The sequence below is a fragment of the Rhodnius prolixus genome, unplaced genomic scaffold (assembly GCF_049639745.1).
Source record: "Rhodnius prolixus isolate KJV_2025 unplaced genomic scaffold, Rpr scaffold_7, whole genome shotgun sequence".
NCBI lineage: Eukaryota > Metazoa > Arthropoda > Insecta > Hemiptera > Reduviidae > Rhodnius > Rhodnius prolixus.
Genome location: NW_027411582.1, coordinates 5,112,433 through 5,136,081, shown reverse-complemented (window position 1 = coordinate 5,136,081; position 23,649 = coordinate 5,112,433). Strand labels below are relative to the sequence as shown.

The 23,649-nt window shown below is 38.0% G+C and overlaps 1 protein-coding gene across 8 annotated transcripts in view; it reads left to right on the top strand.

Annotated features, from left to right (window-relative positions):
- Positions 1 to 23,649, top strand: part of mol (dual oxidase maturation factor 1 mol) — a 155,123-nt gene that overhangs the window by 80,685 nt on the left and 50,789 nt on the right. Inside the window, exon 1 of one of the 8 annotated variants that reach the window (XM_074112963.1) lies at positions 9,079 to 9,922. The exons of the other annotated variants lie outside the window; for them this stretch is intronic. The gene's annotated coding sequence lies outside the window, so the exon portion shown is untranslated. Of the gene's footprint in view, positions 1 to 9,078; positions 9,923 to 23,649 lie in introns of those variants that run through there. 8 annotated transcript variants of the gene reach the window in all.

Genomic DNA, 23,649 nt, shown 5'->3' with positions numbered 1-23,649 from the left:
GATAAAGTTTGGGTGTTTTGTATTAGGTTCAAATTTCTAATGGCTGTATCTCCTGTGGTTTTGGCGGAATCTCTTAGAGAATATGTGCAATTGTAGTACCCATTTACCTCTACAATTGACCATAATTGCAGCTCTGTAGCAGTAATTTTGTAGGAGATACAAGGTAATAAAGATTGGGTGTTTTGCATTAGATTGAAATTTCAAATGGCTGTATCTCCTGTGTTTTTGGCGGAATCTCTTGGAGAATATGTGCAATTGTAGCACCCATTTACCTCTACAATTGACCATTTTTGCAGTTTTGTAGCAGTAATTTTGTAGGAGATATGAGGTGATAAATTTGGGTGTTTTGAAGGTGATAAGTTTGGGTGTTTTGCATTACCTTTAAATTTCAAATGGCTATATCTCCTGTGTTTTTGGCGGAATCTCTTACAGAATATGTGCAATTGTAGCCCCCATTTACCTCTAGAATTGACCATAATTGCAGCTTTGTAGCAGTAGTTTTGTAGGAGATACAAGGTGATAATATTTGGGTGTTTTGCATTAGGTTCAAATTTCAAATTGCTGTGTCTCCAGCGTTTTTGGCGATATCTCTTCGAGAATTTGTAGAATTGTATTAGCTATGATTTTTCTCTATTTATCTACCTACATCTTAGAATTCGCTCTTCTGTTTTGTGAGTCCCACGAGAGCTCGTTCTGAAATTTGGCAGTGAAGCAATTTCCACGATTTCGCTAAATATATGGTATAAACACTGAATAGTTAAAAATGGAATTATACAATGAATAATTTTTATTACGTGTCTATAAATCAACAAAGTAAAGCCTGAATGCTCTAACAAATTATTTCCTCGGGCACATATGTATATACAGGTAGAAGTACGTACATAAAGATGTATAATAATAAAAAAATGACCGAACAAAAATGAAAAAGTTTTGTATCCGTTGTTGACCAGGTTATAAATAAAAAGAATTGAAACCTCCCTTTCGCCTCCACACAAGTTGATTATAACTGAAGTAATAAAAACTATACAAAACGTGCTTTAATAATAAAAATAAAATGCGTTTGTATTATTTTTATTTTGATACGGTATTATGTTAAGTAACACCGGATATTACATCACTTGGGCAAGAAAAAAAATGACTGTGTTAATTTTTTGAATTTATTGTACATTCATATATTGGTTTTTGGCGCTGTTCGAGCGGTTGGCCGGAAAGCAATTGGGCAAATAGATAATTTGGGCTAGTAAAATAAATTATAGTTTAAATTCGGAATAAATAACTTACTTTTTACTGGAATTTGAATAAAATTTTGAAAAGAGTTTGTTTATCAAGAGGAAGTAGGTTTTGGTAATTGTCTGATCGTAAACTTTGGTGCTTCCGGGTTTCAAGTATTATTGGAAGTATCCCCTAACAGGAAATCCGGGTTTGACAGGGAGGGAGTTTCAAGACTTGTGTACGTCCTCTACAATCCTATGAATTGGTAGTTTTTGAAAAATTTACACTGTTCACGCAGACAAATTTACCAGGGCACTTTATAAATTTCATTGCCGGTGGACGCTCACTGTAAAAAAGAAAAATTAAGCAGACAAAAAGCAATGTTATTATTTAATTGGACGAAAAATGGTTATCAAAAAATGAAGTGCAGCGAACAAAAAAAGCAGTTGACAAGTTGGAAATATTATAAAAAGTAAATTATTGTTTACAAATTGAAACAGCAGTTGTTAAACGGTATTGCAGTTTTTTTTGTATATATATAAGTATACAAGTGTTAACAATCATTAATCATTTATTATATATCTTTTTTATTTATTTATTATTTTATAAAGGCGTAGACAGTTTTTTAATTTAAAGAAAAAAAAATAAAGATAAAGTATGATTATTATGGTCGATCTCACTTCAAATGTATGAATGAATAAATTCAAAGCCAGACAGTTCTATTTTATTTATTTATTTTATTTTTTTCAAAAAGTAATTGTTTTTAATACGAGTATGTTGAATGACGTCATTACTGCGAGAGAACGGGTAGACTAGAGAATGGATCTGTTCTAACGGGAAAGAACTTACCAGAGGCACATTTCTATAATATAGAAATGTGTGGATTTCCGAATAGAAACCGGAAGTTTTAGAAGTATCCAGAGTGAAAAGTATAGACAGGAAGATTATACATAAAAATTTAAAGTCGCTAGAAAACAAGAACATTATTATTTTTTCTACATATAATGGCTTCGTTCACTAAAGTTTCCTGGACAAAAATTCTTTAAAAGAAAAAAAATTAGGCTTTTTTGGGTAATAAGAATGAAATTTTGGAACCAAATTTTCAAAAGTTTTGGAGAAAATCGGTGAACTAACCGGAATTACTGAAAAACGCTTGCCGGAAGTGTGGCCCACTTAATAATAATAAGTGTTTATTTGAAAAGAATATTGTATAAATCATACTAAATAAAAATACACTTCGGCAATAGACATACGTCCGTCTGCCAAGTTAGTCTTTAACTTACAGAATATATATAAAAATAAAAATGAAAACGCAACTTAAATAAACCTATAACATAACTCAAACATAAAATAAAACCTGGAGAAAATAATAATAAAATAATATTAATAATAATAACCTATTTACATTATATACATACATTATCCATTGCACTGGGCAACAAGAAAATCTCTGTATGTGGATGCCGCCCTCACATACCCACAAAGTCTATCCCAATCCTTCCCGTTTAAGTATTCTATTAGTTCTTCTTTGGACAGTTGAAACTTCCCAAAATACCTCATTCTAAACTCGGCAAGAATTGGGCATACAGCCAGAAAATGGACAGTATCTTCTTTTGCTTTCAAGTTGCACATGGTACAATCCCAGTTGGCTTCTGTGGACCATGGCTTATAGTTTAGACCCAGCATATGACACCTCGTCCGGAATACTAGCCTCATCGTTGATAGCTTCTGCTCATCTGAAATGTACATGAGAGCAGCTCTTTATAAAGAATGTAGCGTTCCGAACGGGTTGCCAAAGCCATCATTTCCTCACTATGACCACGGCCCACCAGCTCCACAATCCTACCCATTCTGACGGACAGTTCCTGGACATTACCGCGTACAATTTCAATATCGCTGTCGTACTTCCCAGCGAGGTCCAGCCACGTCCTGTACCAATACAATTTCCTTTCCATTGCTTTAATGGCTATTTGTTGCGTAAGCTTGGTATTCACGTGTTTTAAAGTCTTTAATATGTATATAACATGCAGTCGCAGGGTATAAGCATACATAGACTTTAATCCCGTTTCCAAAAAAAGCATGTAATTCGGGGTACGCTGGGGCAAGGCGAAAAGCTTCTTTATAAAATAGCGCTGTAATTTTTCCACCGCCGCATACTCTTCGAATCCCCATATTTGGGCTCCATAACAAATAACTGACCGTGGCACTGCTCTAAATAAGGTATACTTTGCCGATATTGGGATATCATTCACACCGATATATTTATTCCACGTACAGTTAATGCCGTATTTAGAGGTGGACAACTTCTCCTGAAAATGATGTGGCCCACTTAATGACTCCCTTAAAACTTGTTATCCTAATGTGCTTTTTTAAAATATTGATTCCTGGATTTAGTTTGGACATGCTCCCTTTAAAGCTATTGTTTGAGTGAGAGCTCGTTCACTCTTAGTGATGCCAATAATAGATTTTGGTTCTAAACAAATGAGAAATTTAGTTACGTGAAAAATTTAACGTAAATTATTAACAGAAAAGTTTTTCACTATTAGTAATTTTCTCTTACTTGTAAGAAGCCCCCATGATTAGAACTCTATTTTCAGTGTTTCGTAACTTCCTTCTGACTATCTAGTCTAGTCTATTTTAGATTATTGTCTAGATTAAAGCTAATAAACTAAATTCACTTTTTTTTTCTTATTTAGATTAACTAGTTCTTAAAGATTGTTAGTATTTAATGTTAAACACAGAAGTCGTGAGTTTAAAATTTATGTACATAATTTAAGATATGTTTTTCTTCGTTTTTATCTTTTTGGTTGTGACCATTTGTGAGGGAAGCCTTCTGTTTGCTTTTTTTCCCCAATAAAAATTATATTAAACTAAATCTTATATAATAAATTTAAATAGAATCATGTTATTTACAAAAGGTACACTACACAATGTATTTAACTACTACATATTATGTGCTGTACGTAAGTGGTGTACATGGAACAGATCTTAAAGATAAACTAGTAAAGTTTTTAAAGTTCCTGTACTTTATTATAAATGTAATCTTTATCCACTATAATTTAGAATTACATCTGAGAGAAACATTTAAAAGCTTTTACTGGATTTGCAGAAAATCATCCCGTCATTTTGCGTAATTCCCATAGAAGTCCTTAGTTTCTGCAATTTGTCAGGAGATCGCGCCCATTCAGTACATCCTGTATGTATGTTCTAAATCGTAATTCTCTCTCCAGTGTGAGAAAGAAAAAAACTTCTCCTGACTCCCCCTAACCCTTATGTTTCCTGAAGGCATAATTTGTGACGATCTTCAGCTAGTGAGGGACCGCAGGACAACGCGCGGTGTTTATGATCCCTCCATTCTTCCAACTGGTCCTTGCTTTTCTATCCTGGACATGCACGAGGATCCCTGGAAAAGACATATGAGTCTTTTATTTTCGCCAATTAATTAATGCCTTAAAGACACCCGTCTCGAATAGTAATTATTTGCATTCCTAGCACTCTATTTAAAGGCCTGGCTATCTGAAAATATGCTCTCATCTTTATAAGGCTCCCTTAGGGAGTGTTTGGAAATAAAGAGTTTTTTGATAACCGGAAATGGTTTTCCCTGAATGCCTATACCCTAAAAGCGGAAATGAATGAGATGTAGAGATAGTGAATCATGATAAGTAGATGATGGTGATTAATACCAGTGATAGAGCCAGCGACACTATTATACATTCTGGCATTATTAGACGAGCTAATTAAATTAAGTACTTAGTAATGATTAAAAGTTATGATAGTCTGGCGTCAAGCGGATTGAAGTCTGAGGGGGCCTAAAAAGGTCAACAAACTGAATATAGCCTAATAGGCCACCTTAAAATATATGAATAAATTTAAATAAATCTTGTTGAATAGAAACAAAAATAACTAATTAATATCTGAGATTACAATTATGAGAAACGTCTTCGTAACCATAATTAAGACAACCGACTGAATTGATTGTCCATTATGAATGACCCTCATGCTTAATGAGGCCATAGTGTAATTGTTTCTCTCTCTCTTTCTCTCTAAATATTCACCATTATTCCATTATTAAACAAAAGCTCCCGTTTTTTGAAAAATGGATTTTTTTAGGATACCCAACGTGATCAGCAAACCTATTGATTTTGATTTTTAGCTAGCTTAAAATTTATGTATCTCAATTTTGTTTTTAACTACTTGATTTTTTTTAAATCAAAGCATCACAAAAGATTTCCCGCTAAAATGGATTTCGAAAAAACTTGACGCTACCGCAATATTTCTTGTAAAACCAGTAAAAATATGTTGAAATAGTTTCGATTGATGAATGGTTTGACCGTTAAGTTAATATTTAATTAGTAGTAACTCAATATTAAATTGTTTTTGGGCTAGAGAGAGAGGGTGAGTGAGTGAGTGGGGTGAAGATGGTAGGCGGGTGGGAGAGAGAGGTGAGACAGACTGCCCAGAAAGTTAGAGAAAGTAGGAGCTCCTGGAATTTATATTTGCTTATGCTAAACACGCATAGGAGCTATGTATTGATGGTTAATAAGTAGAGCTTGGAATTTATTTCTAGAATTTAGTTACGCGTAAGCAGTGAGACTCCTTTTTGTATTACGTGCAGTTATAACTTCATTAAATCCTGCACTTTTGCCTTAACATTTTTTAAATTTGCAATCAAATTATGCAACACTTCCGATCTGTGAACTATAAACTATTAGAAATGTAACTTAAATATTTTATTATATAGGACAAATCTGATAATATAAAAAAAGAAATTGAAAGCTGAAATACGTTTAGTTCTGCTACCCATGTTCAACATATTTATTCGATACATGTTTTATATGTATATCGATATATCTTTAATAATATTTAATATTAAAAAAAAAAAAAAAAATCGGTCAAGGGTAACACAATTGTTAACTATTTATATGTAAGTGTAGTTGTGTCCAGAACGAAGAATACCACACTGCCTTCTGTGTTGGTCACTCATTAAGGTCGTTTCTTCACACTTAGGAATGTGAACACGTATAAACTTGTGCGATTTTTTTTTTTTTTGTTGTTGAATACCTTACCGGAAACCAGGATGTCATAAACAGGAAATACTTTATTATTTGTAACATTTTCTCTAGGAAAAAGGGGGATGATGGTTACGGTTTCCGGTTTGCTTGAGTGACTATTTAATGTATCCACGAATATGATTGTAAGTTCACTTTAAATTGCGTGCCACTTTTGGGTTGGTTTTTTAAGAGAGGGAAAAAACAGTAGGAAGATGCCAAAACAGAAAGTGTATATTAACTGTTCATAAAACTATTGACGTAATTACCTGCGAAACGTTTTATCAATTAAATATCTTTTTTACTATTTTTAATTTTATTTAATCAAATAAAAACTTTTTTATATAAAAAAAGTTGAAAATTCAAAGTGCAATTACATGTAAATTATACGGGTACGTGATGTCTATAATTGGTACAAATTTATTCAAGGCTTTCTGAATTCAAATTTCCAATTTATTTATTTATAGTATAATACAAGCAATTTAAATACTATATTGAGGTACTCGTCCTGTGTAAAGAAAATCACACAACTTTTAACTTCTGAAGTTGGCAAGCCTTTTATTTGAAAAAAAAATAATCATTTGTAACAATTATTTGTTAGTTGGATTTAGGTAAGAGGTATTTTAGGGGTACGGGCGTATCCTTTAGAAGACCGTGGAGTGGGATGGATTTCCGGTCTAGGCGTTGTCATATTTTTATTTAATGGTTAAAGTATTGTAACGAAGTTGACCTGGGCAGAGAAGAAAGGCCTAGATTGTTCTAGGGGTTGAGCGACCAAAGTCGGTAACAGGCCACCACTGTGTGAACAAAAGGGCGGTCTCTACCTGAGGAGAAAAGAAAGGCCTAGATTGTTCTAGGGGTTAAGCGACCAAAGCCGGTAACAGGCCACCACTGTGTAGACAAAAGGGCCGGTCTCTACCTGAACTAGAAAGGAAAGGGCTAGATTGTTCAAGGAGTTTAGTGACCGTAGCCTGTAATGGTCCACCGCTGTGTAAAAGCCAGCTAAGAGAAAGGCCTCAGTTGGGGTGGTAGCATATGTGTTTTCCCAGCCAGTGATTGACAGGTGAGAGTGAGACAGACGGAGTTGGAGAGAGACAGAGAATTGGTGGAGGCGGCCCTAGTTGTGAATGTGGCAGTATGTGTTTTCCAGCCAATGAGCGGCAGGTGGGAGCAAGACAGGCGGAGTTGGAGTGTGACAGAAGGTTGGAGGAGGGCGGCCCCAATTGGGGTGGTGGCAGTATGTGTTTTCCTCAGCCAGTGACCGGCCGGTAGGCGTGACACAGACGGAGTGGGGCAGTCGCAGTTAAAAGGAGGCAGACACAGCTGGAGAAGTTAGTTCTTAATGAGTTGTTAATCAGTTTTAAAGAGTTATTAGAGTTTAGAGTTATTAGTCAAGTTTATGAGTTAGTTTTGAGAGAGTCAGTGTTGCGGAGTGCTTCAAAGTTAGCTAGTCAGGCGGTTAGTCAGTTAGTGAGTAGAGCTTTGTTTGTGTAGCAGAGACTAGTGAAATTCGGTGCAGTGCGGACCATTGGTCAGTCGTGGGACAGTTTTGTGGCGTTACGTAGTGAGTAAGTAACAGTAAACAGTTGTGACTGTTGTAAATGTTGACTGTAATGAATAGCGTTAGTTGCTAGTAAATGTTATTGTGATTAAAGGTAATGTGTTAATAAATCAGGTTATTACTTACAAATTTAGCGAGTTTTATTATTTAATCAAACCCACATAATATTTAAATTAACTAGTGGCAGGCACTAGTTGTAGGTAAAGTTTTCTTAGTAAAAGGACAAGAAAAACTTTACAGTATGTTTTGCTAGTAGACGACTCGCAACATGACGCCTTATCCGATAGTTCGACGTATTTCTTTAAAAAAATATGACATTACTGCAGCAAGTTAATTATAATCAGCACATAGGTGTCACTAAAAGAACTAAAAGTGCAAGTTGTATGTTCATTCTTACCGCAAAAAACGTAACAATGTATGCAATCAATAAACTGTTTACAGTTTGGGTATTCAAAAAATCGACTTTCTTAATTTTGAAGTATTATGGCTACTGTATTTAAAACACACACAAGTCGTAGAATACAAATTTCGATCCAAAGAAAGATCTACCGGAAGTAACTGTTTTTCTGAGTTGAACTTGAGCATTCATCTAAAGTTCTATTTTAGTACAGTTTATTTTTACTTGAATATCTTAGACTACCACTTGGATTTGAATGATTATCTCAGCTAGTAATGATTAGTTTATTTTTAATGTACTAAACTTGCGGAATATCGAAGACCATTCTGTGGTACATAAATCGTAAGTTTATTTCGAAAACTAAAAGAAAAGGGAGTCATGTGAGTGTTCAAGATGTTTTTCTGCGGAAATATTAGTTTTGCTCATAACTATACGCAAATATAAACTTCCTAATAGAGAAATAAAATACTAAAAGTTGACAATACGTGCATTGAGTCACATTTTATCTACATTTCTCATTGCCATCCGGAGACTCGATATTTATTATTATAAAGTAAAACAATAATTACAAACTTCCTTTTCTTTCCTAAAAGAAAGATAATGCTACAGGAAGGGCAGAGATATGAATCAATATATTAATCTGAATAGGAGGAGGAGACACGTACACAAAGTCATTGAATTGGTTTACCGGTTCGCAGCAGGAATAAAGAAAGGAAAAGGAATATTAATATAGTCTGATGACCTTGAAACCATAAGATATATGCCACGGCCCCGGAAGGTTAGATAGGATTCCCTGAATAACTCCCCCACTATCCTGCAGAGAGAGACAGACAGTGCTTGTTTCAGTGTTAGTACGTGTGTCGGTCTGTCAGTTAGATATCCTTGTCTGTCAGAATATTTAGAGAAGTACCAAAACCAAATAGAATTTAATTTAACTCTTGGACGAGAGAATTAATACAAAAGAAAAAAAGAAGGGGAAGTGATTGTCGAAGTTTTAAAGTGGGGGGATGAAGAGGGGAAATGAATACTCCGGAAGTTGCCCAAGGTCAGTAGTGTATAGCTATAAAAAATGATGTTTTATTCTCTCCTCCCGCCAGTTCTCTCTCTATCTAGTAAAAGGCGGTTAAAATAAAGAATAGTGATAAATAAAATTGAATTAAGGAGGGAAAACTAAAGAAACCATTAGAATTGAGAGAGAATTATCTCTATCTCTTTCTCTCGCTGGGTGTCTTTCAAGAGAAGCCCTTGGGACTGTCTCCCAAGTGTACACTTGGGGGCGCTCCGTTCTCTTTGTGTATTATTAGTCTGTGTGTGTTTGTGTCTGTACACTTTGGAGGTAAACTATCCAGAGGCTAGCTGTGTGGAGTTTTACAGTTTAATGTACCACAAGAACATTGTGTCTCGCGTGAACAAGTGTGTGCTTACAAAAATCTAGGGACATTTGCTTTTCTTTTCTTTTTCTGCTTCATTTTTAGTGCACCACTGGCTTGCAACTTGATAACAACGTCTTTTCTAAGTAAACTTTTAAAAATTAATAATTTTTTTTCAAGAGGGGGAATAAGCCCTCTAAACAGGAAATACGCGAGTGATATCAGAAAATTTAGTTCTAGTGTAAACTAAAGGAAGTGTCCTATCTTTCTTCAAGACAGTCATCGTGTATGCTGCTTCGAGTTCTTTTCTAAATTCAACGAGATTTTAACACATGTAAGTAGTAATTTCTAAAATTACCTTCCGACAGGTTGACTAAACGTAAACTGAAATTGCTGTTTATGTTTGCCTTTTTCTCCCTTCTCCTTGACCGACGTGGAGTATTGTCCGGGATGCGCGGACATAAATTAGGGCTAGAGCTGTGGAATGGACCGCTAAGTTATTTTGGAAATTTAAGGATCGAAACTGGGTAATATTGAGATCTCTTTAAAGAGTTGAATTTGAGACATTTTTGACAGTGTAAGAAGGACTTTATACAGGAAGGATTTGATTCTCTAAATGGTGGACGGTTTCAAACAGCATCCAGTTCGGCTCCACGTGTCCAAATCTATCTCTAGAAATATTTTAATGAAAAATTATTTACCCATCTCATTATATCTTAGCTAAAAGCAGTAAACCACATAAACCTATCTGGATGACGGGCGGTAAGCCTGAACCTTATATAATAGTAGATTTATTTCAGTTTGTAGAACCAAAGATTACACTTAAATAAATCACATTAATGCTAAGTCTATCCCGCTTCCCGTATAACCTGTACATCTGGTACACCTACCCTGACATTTTCAAGATCCATCGACCCCCCCCATCCTGTTAGAATCTTAAACGAACCGTCTCTTAAACAACATTTCTAGAGCTCAAAGTTTCGGTACTTTGAAGAAGACAAAAAGGGTCCCTCCTTCTGGGGGGGGGGGAATTAAATAAATGAAACCTCTGTTAATGGTTATTATTACAAGGTTATGATGACAAACTGCTCGTTTTTTTTTTATTGACCTTATTTTTTATTTTATTTTTTTAAATTATAGGTTATATTTATAAATTTGAAGTTTTCTTGAATATTCTATTATTTACCAGAACTATATTATATAAATTATTTATTTTTTCTATTGTATATCAAAACAAGCACTTATATTAAGCCCTTACATTATGTATAGCATATTTCATTGTACTGAATTCTATTTTTAAGTTCACTTGTTTACTTACAACGATAGAAATTTATTGAATGTTTTTGTTCAATTAAACAGAAAAATATCTGTATTGTTACAATAATTTATAATACATATCAATTTAAATTTATGTATTCTAATAATGTAGTGAGAAATTTAAATAATATGTATTATTTATGAGCAGTTTTATCGTTGCTTATATTTATTTGCGACATGTTGTAAATCGTTTGTTATTGTTGTTGAAAGCGAGCCTATTTACAATCATGAAGTTTATTGTTGTTCTTGTTGTTGGTCGATTTGTACTTGCGTAAATGTCTCAGTTATTGTTCGACTTCGTAAAAGATTTAAAAAAAAAAAAAAAAAAAGTGTTAAGATTAACATTTCTTTCTCATAAAGATCTAACACGTGTGGTACACTTTTTTCAAATTAGAAAACTCTACAACAGACCGCAATGATTCGTTAGAGGGAATCTTCTTTAGTTGGGATTCGTCCACAGGGAGTCTAAACAGAGTTTTGTTAGAGAAATTACTTAAATAATTAACCCAAAATAGTCGCCACGGTAGCCGAGCGGTTATAGACTAGACACGCAAAGCTAAGATGTATTGTTGGTTTAGAGGGTTCGATTCCCCTGGTCTATGCCTTAGATTTTATTTAATGGTTAATATTAGAAATTTATAGTAAAGTATGTTAGGCGGTTGTAGGCTAGACCCGCAATGCTAAGATGTATTGTTAGTTTAGTGGGTTCGATTCCCCATCTTTAAGTCTTGGATTTCATTTAATGGTTAATATGAGAAATTTGTAGTAAAGTATTTGTTAGTCGCCTCCGTCCACGACACTTAATTTGGTAATTTGATGTAAAGCCCGCCTGAAAAAAATAGGCTTTACTTTACTTTTTTTTAATTAACTTAAAAGTGTTTTTGATAAATTACCAATTAATGTATGGTTCAGACAGTAACCTAACTCCTCCTCGTGGGCAAGATCGACTAAAGAAGAATCTGCGGAAAGAATTTCCAAATCTAGGATTCAGCCTTCTTTGCTCAGCTAGTTAGAGTGGCCTTAATATGGGGGGGGAAAGAAATCGTTGGGCGCTAATGACTGCCAAAATTTATGCGCCCGGGAACAAAAATAAATAACCTGAAATAAATATAACAATCATTTCTTGAATGACAGCACGGCGAGTACTATAATATATAAACTTTGTACTAACTGTTGACAACTATTAATTGTTCATTATTGATTTTCTATGTTTCAGGTGAGTATACATCCTTGTTACTTTGAATCCAACCCCATCCATACAGGTGTCTGTAAGTACGTTAGTTCATTTTACGTAGAAAGCAAAAATGTTCGATTGTGTAGATTTTCAATTTTTCGCCCACACGAAAAGCACGTGTTGTGGGCCACAGTCCATGAGTAAGTGTTTTCTTTACCCAATTTAGTGACTTGTGTCTTATCTGTCTGGAAGTGTGTATGCAGAAAAACTAAAATTTAATATTTACTTGAATTGCCACCATAAGTTTCGACAATAAACTGTATTGGATACAATCAAACTATTAGAAATATCGCTTAAATAAATCGATTGATTGAATTAATCGATTGTAAACTGCTTCAACGATTACCTTTATTATTCTAATCCACACGGCATCAGTCATTCTACTTACACATTTAAAATAAAATATAATCCAAGGTTTTACAAAAAACATAAAGAAAAGTAAACTGAATTCTTTTATACAATAGTAATGAAATCTTACACGCCAAAAAAATAAATAATTATAATAAAAAAGTGGAATGTCCTAATATAATTTTATCTCTAAAGGGATATTCTATTCCGTAGGTCTGTCTGTTTTTCCTATGACCCTAAAAAATTTGTCCGTCTCAAAATGCACATATACTCGTATATTATATACATCTTTTTTTTGTAAAAAAAAAAAAAAAAGAAAAAAAAACAAAATTAGGTTAATCGCTCTGGTCACAGTAGAGAGCAAATATTCAAGGTTAACTTCAATTAAAAAAAAAGTATAAAAATGAAAAGGCTTGGAAAATAAAATGATGATTTTAATATAAATATAAATAATAATTAATTATAATTAAAGCCGAGCGGTAATAGGCGAGACTCGCATAGCTAAGGTGTATTGTTGGTTTAGTGGGTTCGATTCCCCCAGGTCTAGGCCTTGGATTTTATTTAATGGTTAATATGAGGAATTCACAGTAAAGTATTGTAACGAAGTTGACCTGGGCGGAGAAGAAAGGCCTAGATTATTCTAGAGGTTGAACGACCAAAGTCAGTAACAGGCCGCCACTGCATAAACAAAAGGGGCGGTATCTACTTGTGGCAGAAAAGAAAGGCCTAGATTGTTCTAGGGGTTAAGCGACTAAAGCCGGTAACAGGCCACCACTGTGTAGACAAAAGGGCCGGTCTTTCTCTTAGCTAGAAAGGAAAGGGCTAGATTGTTCAAGGAGTTAGTGACCTGTGTAAAAGCCAGCTAAGAGAAAGGCCTCAGTTGGGGTGGTGGCATATGTGTTTCCCAGCCAGTGATTGACAGGTGAGAGTGAGACAGACGGAGTTGGAGAGAGACGGAGAATGGGAGGAGGCGGCTCACAGCTGAGGTGGTGGCAGTATGTTTTCTCCAGCCAATGAACATCAGGAGGGCGTGGAAACTTATGCTCAGAGAGTTGGAGGAGGGCAGTCCCAGTTGGAGGGAGGCACGCAGTTAAAAGGAGGCAGACACAGCTGGAGAAGTCAGTTTTCAATCTAGTTTTCAATTGAGTGTTAATCGAGTTTCAAGCAAGTTTTAAGGAGTTATTAGAGTTTAGAGTTATTAGTCAAGTTTATGAGTTAGTCTTGGAGAGTCAGTGTTGCGGAGTGCTTCAGTGTTAGCCAGTTGGGCAGGTAGTCAGTTCGTGAGTAGAGCTTTGCTAGTGCGGTTGAGTCTAGCGCAATTCGGTGCAGTGCGGACCAGTGGTCAGTCGTGGAACAGTTTTGTGGCGTTACGTTGTGAATAAGTAACAGTAAACTGTTGTGACTGTTGTAAATGGTGACTGTAATGAATAGCGTTAGTTGCTAGTAAATGTTAATGTTAGTTAATGTTAATGTGTGAATAAATCAGGTTATTACTTACAACTTTAGCGAGTTTTTATTAGTTAATCAAACCCACATATTTAATAACTAGTGGCAGGCATTAGTTGTGTAAGTAAAGTTTTTTTATTTTGGGGAAAAACTTTACATTGGTGTCAGAAGTGGGATATAGTAAAGCCGCTAGACGAGTAAGTGTGATTCGATTAGTTCGAGTGAATTGCCGGAAAGTTGTGGAGAACTGACGAGTGTTATATGCCCGTGAGTGCCAGGAAGCAGAACATGGATGAGTTAATAGCACTGATGAGGGAGATGAAAGAGGGCCAAGACGAGATGAACAAGCGCCAAGACGAGATGAACAAGCGCCAAGACGGGATGAACAAGCGCTTAGATGAAACAAACAAGGGCCAGGAAAAGATGAAAGAAGAAATAATAAGGAAAATAAGAAGGGAAGTAATCAAGATGCCACAAGAAAGGAAGGCCGAAACAAACAACATCCAAGAAGAAGACGAAGGCAGCCAGGATGATGCAGATAGCAGGTCAGACTTAAAAGGTGACAAGGATAAAGGGAGACGTAGCTGTGTAGAAGTTCAGGAAGCTGCGTGGGAAGAAGAAAGAATAGAAAACTGCAGCGAAAAGGAAGACAAAGATCAAGGTAAGAGAACCATTGTTCAATCAGGTGTGGAAGGGAGCCTTGAAGCGTGGACAGCGAGGAAAGAGGAGGGAGTTCAAGTACTCCTGCCAGGATCGCGAAGGGACGAAGGGCTATCGGACATCCACGGAGGTAATACCGGGATCCATCCTGCAGTGAAGAGGGCATTAGCCAAGCGGAGACAGCGGTTCTCTTTGGTAGGCTACCACGAGGACGGTGTAGACTGGGGTAGTCGTAGCACCGAGTGGGTAGCAATGAAGAGAACCAGCCGAGGAACCAACGGCGCCCTGCGGCAGGACAAGTTGGGGTTACCGCTGAAGAGGATAGCTTTCGATATGGCAGGACCTTCTCCTGAGTACAGAAGAAGAAGGCGCTTTAAACTGGTTGCGATGGACCACTTCAGTAAGTGGGCAGAGACCCACGTCGTAGCAGGTCAGGACTCGTCACCGGCAGCTGCAGCATCGGCGGTCTACCAGATCCTCGGCGTCAGGAGGAAAAGGACAACGCCGCTACACCCTCACTCTGACGGCATGGTGGAGCGAATCAACGGGACCCTAGAAGGCCATCAGAGGTCTTTGGGGAATGAACATCAGGAGGACTGGGTTGTACATACACCTCCCATAACGATGGCGTACAGATCGGCAGTTCAGGAGACCGAGACCGAGGGCCGAACACCTGCCAGCGTTGTGTTCGGTAGGGAGCTTCGCCTACCCAGTGAACTTTTATTTGGCAGCCCAGAGACGGACGAATCGGACGGTGACAGCTATGCTGGGGAACTTCGCCGTAAGTGGAGAGCTGCGCGTGAAAAGGTACGTGACAGGATGGAGCAGGATGGTGACCAGAAGAGGACATCGTATGACAGGCAGGTCATTGGAAGAACGTTCCGGAGAGGTGAGAAAGTTTTGTCGTACAAGCGTGTCCGCAAAAAGGGAAAACCTCCTAAGTTGCTGGGTAGGACCTTGCACCACTGTCTCACTGCTCAACGACCTGGTGTTCGAGATCCAACCTACGCCCAGATCCAAGATGAAGGTGGTGCACTTGGACCAATTGCTGCCCTACATCACGAAGGAGACTTCTGTTCGGGACGAACAGTTCTAAGAGGGGAGCAGTGTAACGAAGTTGACCTGGGCGGAGAAGAAAGGCCTAGATTATTCTAGAGGTTGAACGACCAAAGTCAGTAACAGGCCGCCACTGCATAAACAAAAGGGGCGGTATCTACTTGTGGCAGAAAAGAAAGGCCTAGATTGTTCTAGGGGTTAAGCGACTAAAGCCGGTAACAGGCCACCACTGTGTAGACAAAAGGGCCGGTCTTTCTCTTAGCTAGAAAGGAAAGGGCTAGATTGTTCAAGGAGTTAGTGACCTGTGTAAAAGCCAGCTAAGAGAAAGGCCTCAGTTGGGGTGGTGGCATATGTGTTTCCCAGCCAGTGATTGACAGGTGAGAGTGAGACAGACGGAGTTGGAGAGAGACGGAGAATGGGAGGAGGCGGCTCACAGCTGAGGTGGTGGCAGTATGTTTTCTCCAGCCAATGAACATCAGGAGGGCGTGGAAACTTATGCTCAGAGAGTTGGAGGAGGGCAGTCCCAGTTGGAGGGAGGCACGCAGTTAAAAGGAGGCAGACACAGCTGGAGAAGTCAGTTTTCAATCTAGTTTTCAATTGAGTGTTAATCGAGTTTCAAGCAAGTTTTAAGGAGTTATTAGAGTTTAGAGTTATTAGTCAAGTTTATGAGTTAGTCTTGGAGAGTCAGTGTTGCGGAGTGCTTCAGTGTTAGCCAGTTGGGCAGGTAGTCAGTTCGTGAGTAGAGCTTTGCTAGTGCGGTTGAGTCTAGCGCAATTCGGTGCAGTGCGGACCAGTGGTCAGTCGTGGAACAGTTTTGTGGCGTTACGTTGTGAATAAGTAACAGTAAACTGTTGTGACTGTTGTAAATGGTGACTGTAATGAATAGCGTTAGTTGCTAGTAAATGTTAATGTTAGTTAATGTTAATGTGTGAATAAATCAGGTTATTACTTACAACTTTAGCGAGTTTTTATTAGTTAATCAAACCCACATATTTAATAACTAGTGGCAGGCATTAGTTGTGTAAGTAAAGTTTTTTTATTTTGGGGAAAAACTTTACAGTATGTTAGGCTGTTATAGGCTAGACCCGCAAAGCTAAGGTGTATTGCTGGTTTAGTGGGTTCGATTCCCCTGGTCTAGGCCTTGGATTTTATTTAATGGTTAATATGAGGAATTCACAGTAAAGTATGTTAGGCTGTTATAGGCTAGACCCGCAAAGCTAAGGTGTATTGCTGGTTTAGTGGGTTCGATTCCCCTGGTCTAGGCCTTGGATTTTATTTAATGGTTAATATGAGGAATTCACAGTAAAGTATGTTAGGCTGTTATAGGCTAGACCCGCAAAGCTAAGGTGTATTGCTGGTTTAGTGGGTTCGATTCCCCTGGTCTAGGCCTTGGATTTTATTTAATGGTTAATATGAGGAATTCACAGTAAAGTATGTTAGGCTGTTATAGGCTAGACCCGCAAAGCTAAGGTGTATTGCTGGTTTAGTGGGTTCGATTCCCCTGGTCTAGGCCTTGGATTTTATTTAATGGTTAATATGAGGAATTCACAGTAAAGTATGTTAGGCTGTTATAGGCTAGACCCGCAAAGCTAAGGTGTATTGTTGGTTTAGTGGGTTCGATTCCCTATTTCTAGGCCTTGGATTTTATTTAATGGTTAATATGAGAAATATGCAGTAAAGTATGTTAGGCTGTTATAGGCTAGACCCGCAAAGCTAAGGTGTATTGTTGGTTTAGTGGGTTCGATTCCCTATTTCTAGGCCTTGGATTTTATTTAATGGTTAATATGAGAAATTTGCAGTAAAGTATGTTAGGCGGTTATAGGCGAGACTCGCAAAGCTAAGGTGTATTGTTGGTTTAGTGGGTTCGATTCCCTGTGTCTAGGTCTTGGATTTTATTTTATGGTTAATATGAGAAATTTACAGTAAAGTATGTCAGGCGGTTAGAGGCTAGACCCGCGATTACTTTACTTTTCTTAATTATAATTAATTTAATTACAATTATCTAGAGGTATTTCTTGAAGGAACATATTTTTTATTTAGTACACCTCAAAACGAATTTTGGTAAAATGTTGGAGAAAAAGTTTTGGTAAAATTTAGGAGACATTTTCGAAAAAGAAAAAATGAAAATCCCCTCCACCGCCTTTGTTAATTTTATTCCTATTTTTAACTCTCCTGTTATTTTTTATTCTTTTTTTTTTTTAAACCTGCAGAATCCTGTATTTTTTGGGGGGAGGGGTTCTCAGGGGACCTTAAATTCGATATTTCCGGTGATAATATGATAAAATCGATGTATTTCTTTTTACCCAGAAAGAAAAAAAAGAAAATTACAATTTTTTGCTTTGTTTTATTGAATGCAGTATTTTGTTGATTATAAATGCTATTTTTATCGAGTTTTTTATTGTACGGCTATGATTCCATGAAGGTTACTACTTAATTGACTAATTAAAAAGGTCGTTGCATTTTAATTTTTTTATAAATATGACATAACGTGTAACTATATATATATATATATATATATATATATATATATAAAGATAATTGGTTAATTAGTGTTGTATTCATAAAAAATGTTTACATTCGCGACTTATCAACGTGGCAAAAACTTGAGCGCGCTCGTGTGTATGTATGTATGTGTATAGCTAGGTTTGTTCTGGCAGCTGCGTATCTTAGCTCCGATACCGAGATTTATCTCATAGACCCTCCCCTTACTCGTTGCTGCTGTTGTAGAGATTGTCTCCAGAAAGAGCCTGCAACACAGAGATACATCTTAAGCTCTTCCCCGTGTGCGAATAATTAATAGTTTTAATACTTATTAAATGGCCATAATAGTTTGAATAAATAAATGTATCAATTTAGAAAATTACATTTAAATTAAAATTTTCTTCACAATGTTAAAACTTTTCTTTAGTTTACATTGAAGTATAGTGAGACAATAGAACTATAGTTTGTTTCAAGGTTAGATTTTTATTAAACAAAAAACATCAAACCACTTTGTTTGCTTCTTAAACAAAACAAAAATTGTAATTAAAAAAATTGTTTAATTTTCTTTTTTGTTATTACAACAATAATTTTAAATTCAACATGGTCTTGAACTCAAAGTAAATAACATACATAAAATAACTAGAAACAAAGACAAAAACTAAAATAAAGAATGACCCTGAATAAATTGAAAGAGAATGCAAGAAAAATCTTTTTTGTTTATCTAACTAGAAAAACAACTAACAAATTACTAGTTTGTGTCATTTGCTTTAATTTCGCACAAGATGGTGGTCATTTTGTTGAAAGTAAAAAATTGTCTACTTTATTTGAATCTCTACAATGCTGGGACAATTTTTTTATCCACCATTAGTGGGGCTGGTGTAATCACCACAACATCCGGTTCAGCATAGAGCTGCTGCGTGTAAGGGTACCAGCTTCAGGAAGTGAATTTGTTTCCGGCCGCCAAAGATGTAACATTTTTCTTTTTAATTTTTTTTTTTTTTTTTTTGATCCTTCGCTAAAGTTCTGGGCGGATGTATATCCACTTTTTGTCTCTTTTTCCAAAAAAAAAATTGTTTTGCTCTAGCCCAGGGGTCGGGGGCAACCCGCGGCTCTTTTATCCCAATTGTGTGGCTCTTCAGCCTGCCAAAAATAAATTGTGTATTTCAACTTTGTTGAAACAAATGAAAATTCCATTTATTAAAGGTATTTTTTCAAAAATAATTTCAAATGTGGTAGGTTCGAAATTGAATAGAATTATACAATATCAAAATAAAGTGCTTGATTTATATTGTAAGACTGCTGCCTTTTCATTCGTTAAGTTATTATTTATTTTTTTATTTACTTTGCAATATGTAAAAATAAATATATAAAACAATTAAATGTTATTGAATATCATAAAATAACAATTTGCGAATACAAATGATCTGCAGAGTTGTTTACACTATCATCCTTGCGGCTCTTGGTAAGATTTATTAAAATCATTTAAGGAAATATGGCTCTCTACTTGAAATAGGTGGCCGACCCCCTGCTCTAGCCGATACACAACGCAACCGAACGGACACAGGAAGGGAGAAATCAGCTAGTGCTGACAGACACTCTCGGGCATTATAGAGAAAGGAAGTATCTAGGATAGGAGATCACAAAGCCAACGACGTTTTAGAATTGGTGGTGGATTATCAGGATGGGTTAAAGGGAATGAAAATAGGGATGGCAGGATAGGCTTTTGTGAAAAATTGAGGAATCGTGAATGGATAGATTCGGTGACAAAAGGGATATTTAGGTCTTTGTTGTAAAGGATGAGGTTAATAGGGAGCCTTAACAATATGATGCAGGACTTTCGATTGGAAGGATTGGATACCGGAGTGATATTGGAGTGAATGTAAATCCCACAAACGGTTACCTTCTTGGTTCTGAAATCGTGGTATACTCGATCAGAGCGATGTTCCTCATACTTCCGGAAGAGTTTCTATTTCCCGTTTTTGAAACAATATTGTAAAGTTTTTCTCCAAATAAAACTTTACTTACACAACTAATGCCTGCCACTAGTTATTTTAATATGTGGGTTTGATTAATAATAAAACTCGCTAAAGTTGTAAGTAATAACCTGATTTATTAACACGTTAACATTACTCACATTAACATTTACAAGCAACTAACGCTATTCATTACAGTCACCATTTACAACAGTCACAACAGTTTACTGTTACTTACTCACTTCGTAACGCCACAAAACTGTTCCCCGACTGACCACTGGTCCGCACTGCACCGAATTGCACTAGTCTCAGCTACACTAACACAGCTCTACTCATCAACTGACTAATTGCCCAACTAGCTACCACTGAAGCACTCCGCAACACTGACTCTCTCAACACTAACTCCGAACTTGACTAAAACTCTCTAAAACTTGATTGAAACTCGATTAACACTTGATTGAAACTGCTTAACAACTGACTTCTCCAGCTGTGTCGGCCTCCTTTTAACTGCGTGCCTCCCTCCAACTGGGACTGCCCTCCTCCAACTCTCTGAGCATAAGTTTCCACGCCCTCCTGATGTTCATTGGCTGGAGAAAACATACTGCCACCACCTCAGCTGTGAGCCGCCTCCTCCCATTCTCTGTCTCTCTCCAACTCCGGCTGTCTCACTCTCACCTGTCAATCACTGGCTGGGAAACACATATGCCACCACCCCAACTGAGGCCTTTCTCTTAGCTGGCTTTTACACAGGTCACTAACTCCTTGAACAATCTAGCCCCTTTCCTTTCTAGTTCAATAAAGACCGGCCCTTTTGTCTACACAGTGGTGGCCTGTTACCGGCTTTGGTCGCTTAACCCCTAGAACAATCTAGGCCTTTCTTTTCTGCCACAAGTAGATACCGCCCCTTTTGTTTATGCAGTGGCGGCCTGTTACTGACTTTGGTCGTTCAACCTCTAGAACAATCTAGGCCTTTCTTCTCCGCCCAGGTCAACTTCGTTACACTGCTCCCCTCTTAGAACTGTTCGTCCCGAACAGAAGTCTCCTTCGTGATGTTGGGCAGCAATCGGTCCAAGTGTACCACCTTCATCTTGGATCTGGGCGTGCGTTGAATCCGTTACACCAGGTCGTTGAGCCGACAGACAATGGTGCAAGTTCCTTCCCAGCAACTTAGGAGGTTTTCCCTTTTTGCGGACACGTTTAAACGCCCAAACTTTTTGGCCTCTCTGTAACGTTCTTCCAATGACCTGCCTGTCATATGATGTCCTCGTCTGGTCACTCTTCAGTTTCATCCTGTCACGTACCTTTTCACACGCAGCTCTCCACTTACGGCGAAGTTCCCCAGCATAGCTGTCACCGTCCGATTCGTCCGTCTCTGGGCTGCCAAATAAAAGTTCACTGGGTCGGCGAAGCTCCCTACCGAACACAACGCTGGCAGGTGTTCGGTCCTCGGTCTCGGTCTCCTGAACTGCCGATCGGTACACCATCATTATGGGAGGTGTATGTACAACCCAGTCCTCCTGATGTTCATTCCCCAAAGTCCTCTGATGGCCTCCTAGAGTCTTGTTGAGTTGCTCCACCATGCCGTCAGAGTGAGGGTGTAGCGGCGTTGACCTTGTCCTTTTTCTCCTGACGCCGAGGATCTGGTAGACCGTCGATGCTGCAGCTGCCGGTGACGAGTCCTGACCTGCCAAGACGTGGGTCTCTGCCCACTTACTGAAGTGGTCCATCGCAACCAGTTTAAAGCGCCTTCTTCTTCTGTACTCAGGAGAAGGTCCTGCCATATCGAAAGCTATCCTCTTCAGCGGTAACACCAACTTGTCCTGCCGCAGGGCGCCGTTGGTTCCTCGGCTGGTTCTCTTCATTGCTACCCACTCGGTGCTACGACTACCCCAGTCTACACCGTCCTCGTGGTAGCCTACCAAAGAGAACCGCCGCCTCTGCTTGGCCCTTGCCCTCTTCACTGCAGGATGGATCCCGGTATTACCTCCGTGGATGTCCGATAGCCCTTCTTCCCTTTTCGATCCTGGCAGGAGTACTTTATCTCCCTCTTCTTTCCTCGCTGTCCTCGCTTCAAGGCTCTCTTCCACAACTGGTATAACAAAAGTTCCCTTACCTTGCTCTTTCTCTTCCTGTCCGCTGCAGTTTTCTATGCTTTCTTCTTCCCTTGCAGCTTCCTGAACTTCTACACAGCTACGTCTCCCTTTATCCTGGTCACCTTTTAAGTCTGACCTGCTGTCTGTATCATCCTGGCTGCCTTCGTCTTCTTCTTGGATGTTGTTTGTTTCTGTTACGCCCTCAATTTCTTCTGGCATCTCGTTTACTTCCCTTTTTATTTTCCTTATTATTTCTTCTTTCATCTCAATTTGGCCTTTTCTAATGTTTTTCACTTTTTCTATCATCTCTAACTGGCCCTGCTTCAGGTTTTCATTCATCTCCTTCATCAGTGCTATTAACTCCTCCATGCTGGGCATCTTAGTACTCACGGGCATATAATACTCGTCAGTTCTCTACAACTTTCCGGCAATTCACCCGAACTAATAAAATCAGCACTTACTCGTCTAGCGGTTTTACTATATCCCACTTCTGACACCAATGTAAAGTTTTTTCCCCCCAAAAAAAAAATAACTTTCACAACTAGTGCCTGCCACTAGTTATTTTAATATGTGGGTTTGATTAATAATAAAACTCGCTAAAGTTGTAAGTAATAACCTGATTTATTAACACGTTAACATTACTCACATTAACATTTACAAGCAACTAACGCTATTCATTACAGTCACCATTTACAACAGTCACAACAGTTTACTGTTACTTACTCACTTCGTAACGCCACAAAACTGTTCCCCGACTGACCACTGGTCCGCACTGCACCGAATTGCACTAGTCTCAGCTACACTAACACAGCTCTACTCATCAACTGACTAATTGCCCAACTAGCTACCACTGAAGCACTCCGCAACACTGACTCTCTCAACACTAACTCCGAACTTGACTAAAACTCTCTAAAACTTGATTGAAACTCGATTAACACTTGATTGAAACTGCTTAACAACTGACTTCTCCAGCTGTGTCGGCCTCCTTTTAACTGCGTGCCTCCCTCCAACTGGGACTGCCCTCCTCCAACTCTCTGAGCATAAGTTTCCACGCCCTCCTGATGTTCATTGGCTGGAGAAAACATACTGCCACCACCTCAGCTGTGAGCCGCCTCCTCCCATTCTCTGTCTCTCTCCAACTCCGGCTGTCTCACTCTCACCTGTCAATCACTGGCTGGGAAACACATATGCCACCACCCCAACTGAGGCCTTTCTCTTAGCTGGCTTTTACACAGGTCACTAACTCCTTGAACAATCTAGCCCCTTTCCTTTCTAGTTCAATAAAGACCGGCCCTTTTGTCTACACAGTGGTGGCCTGTTACCGGCTTTGGTCGCTTAACCCCTAGAACAATCTAGGCCTTTCTTTTCTGCCACAAGTAGATACCGCCCCTTTTGTTTATGCAGTGGCGGCCTGTTACTGACTTTGGTCGTTCAACCTCTAGAACAATCTAGG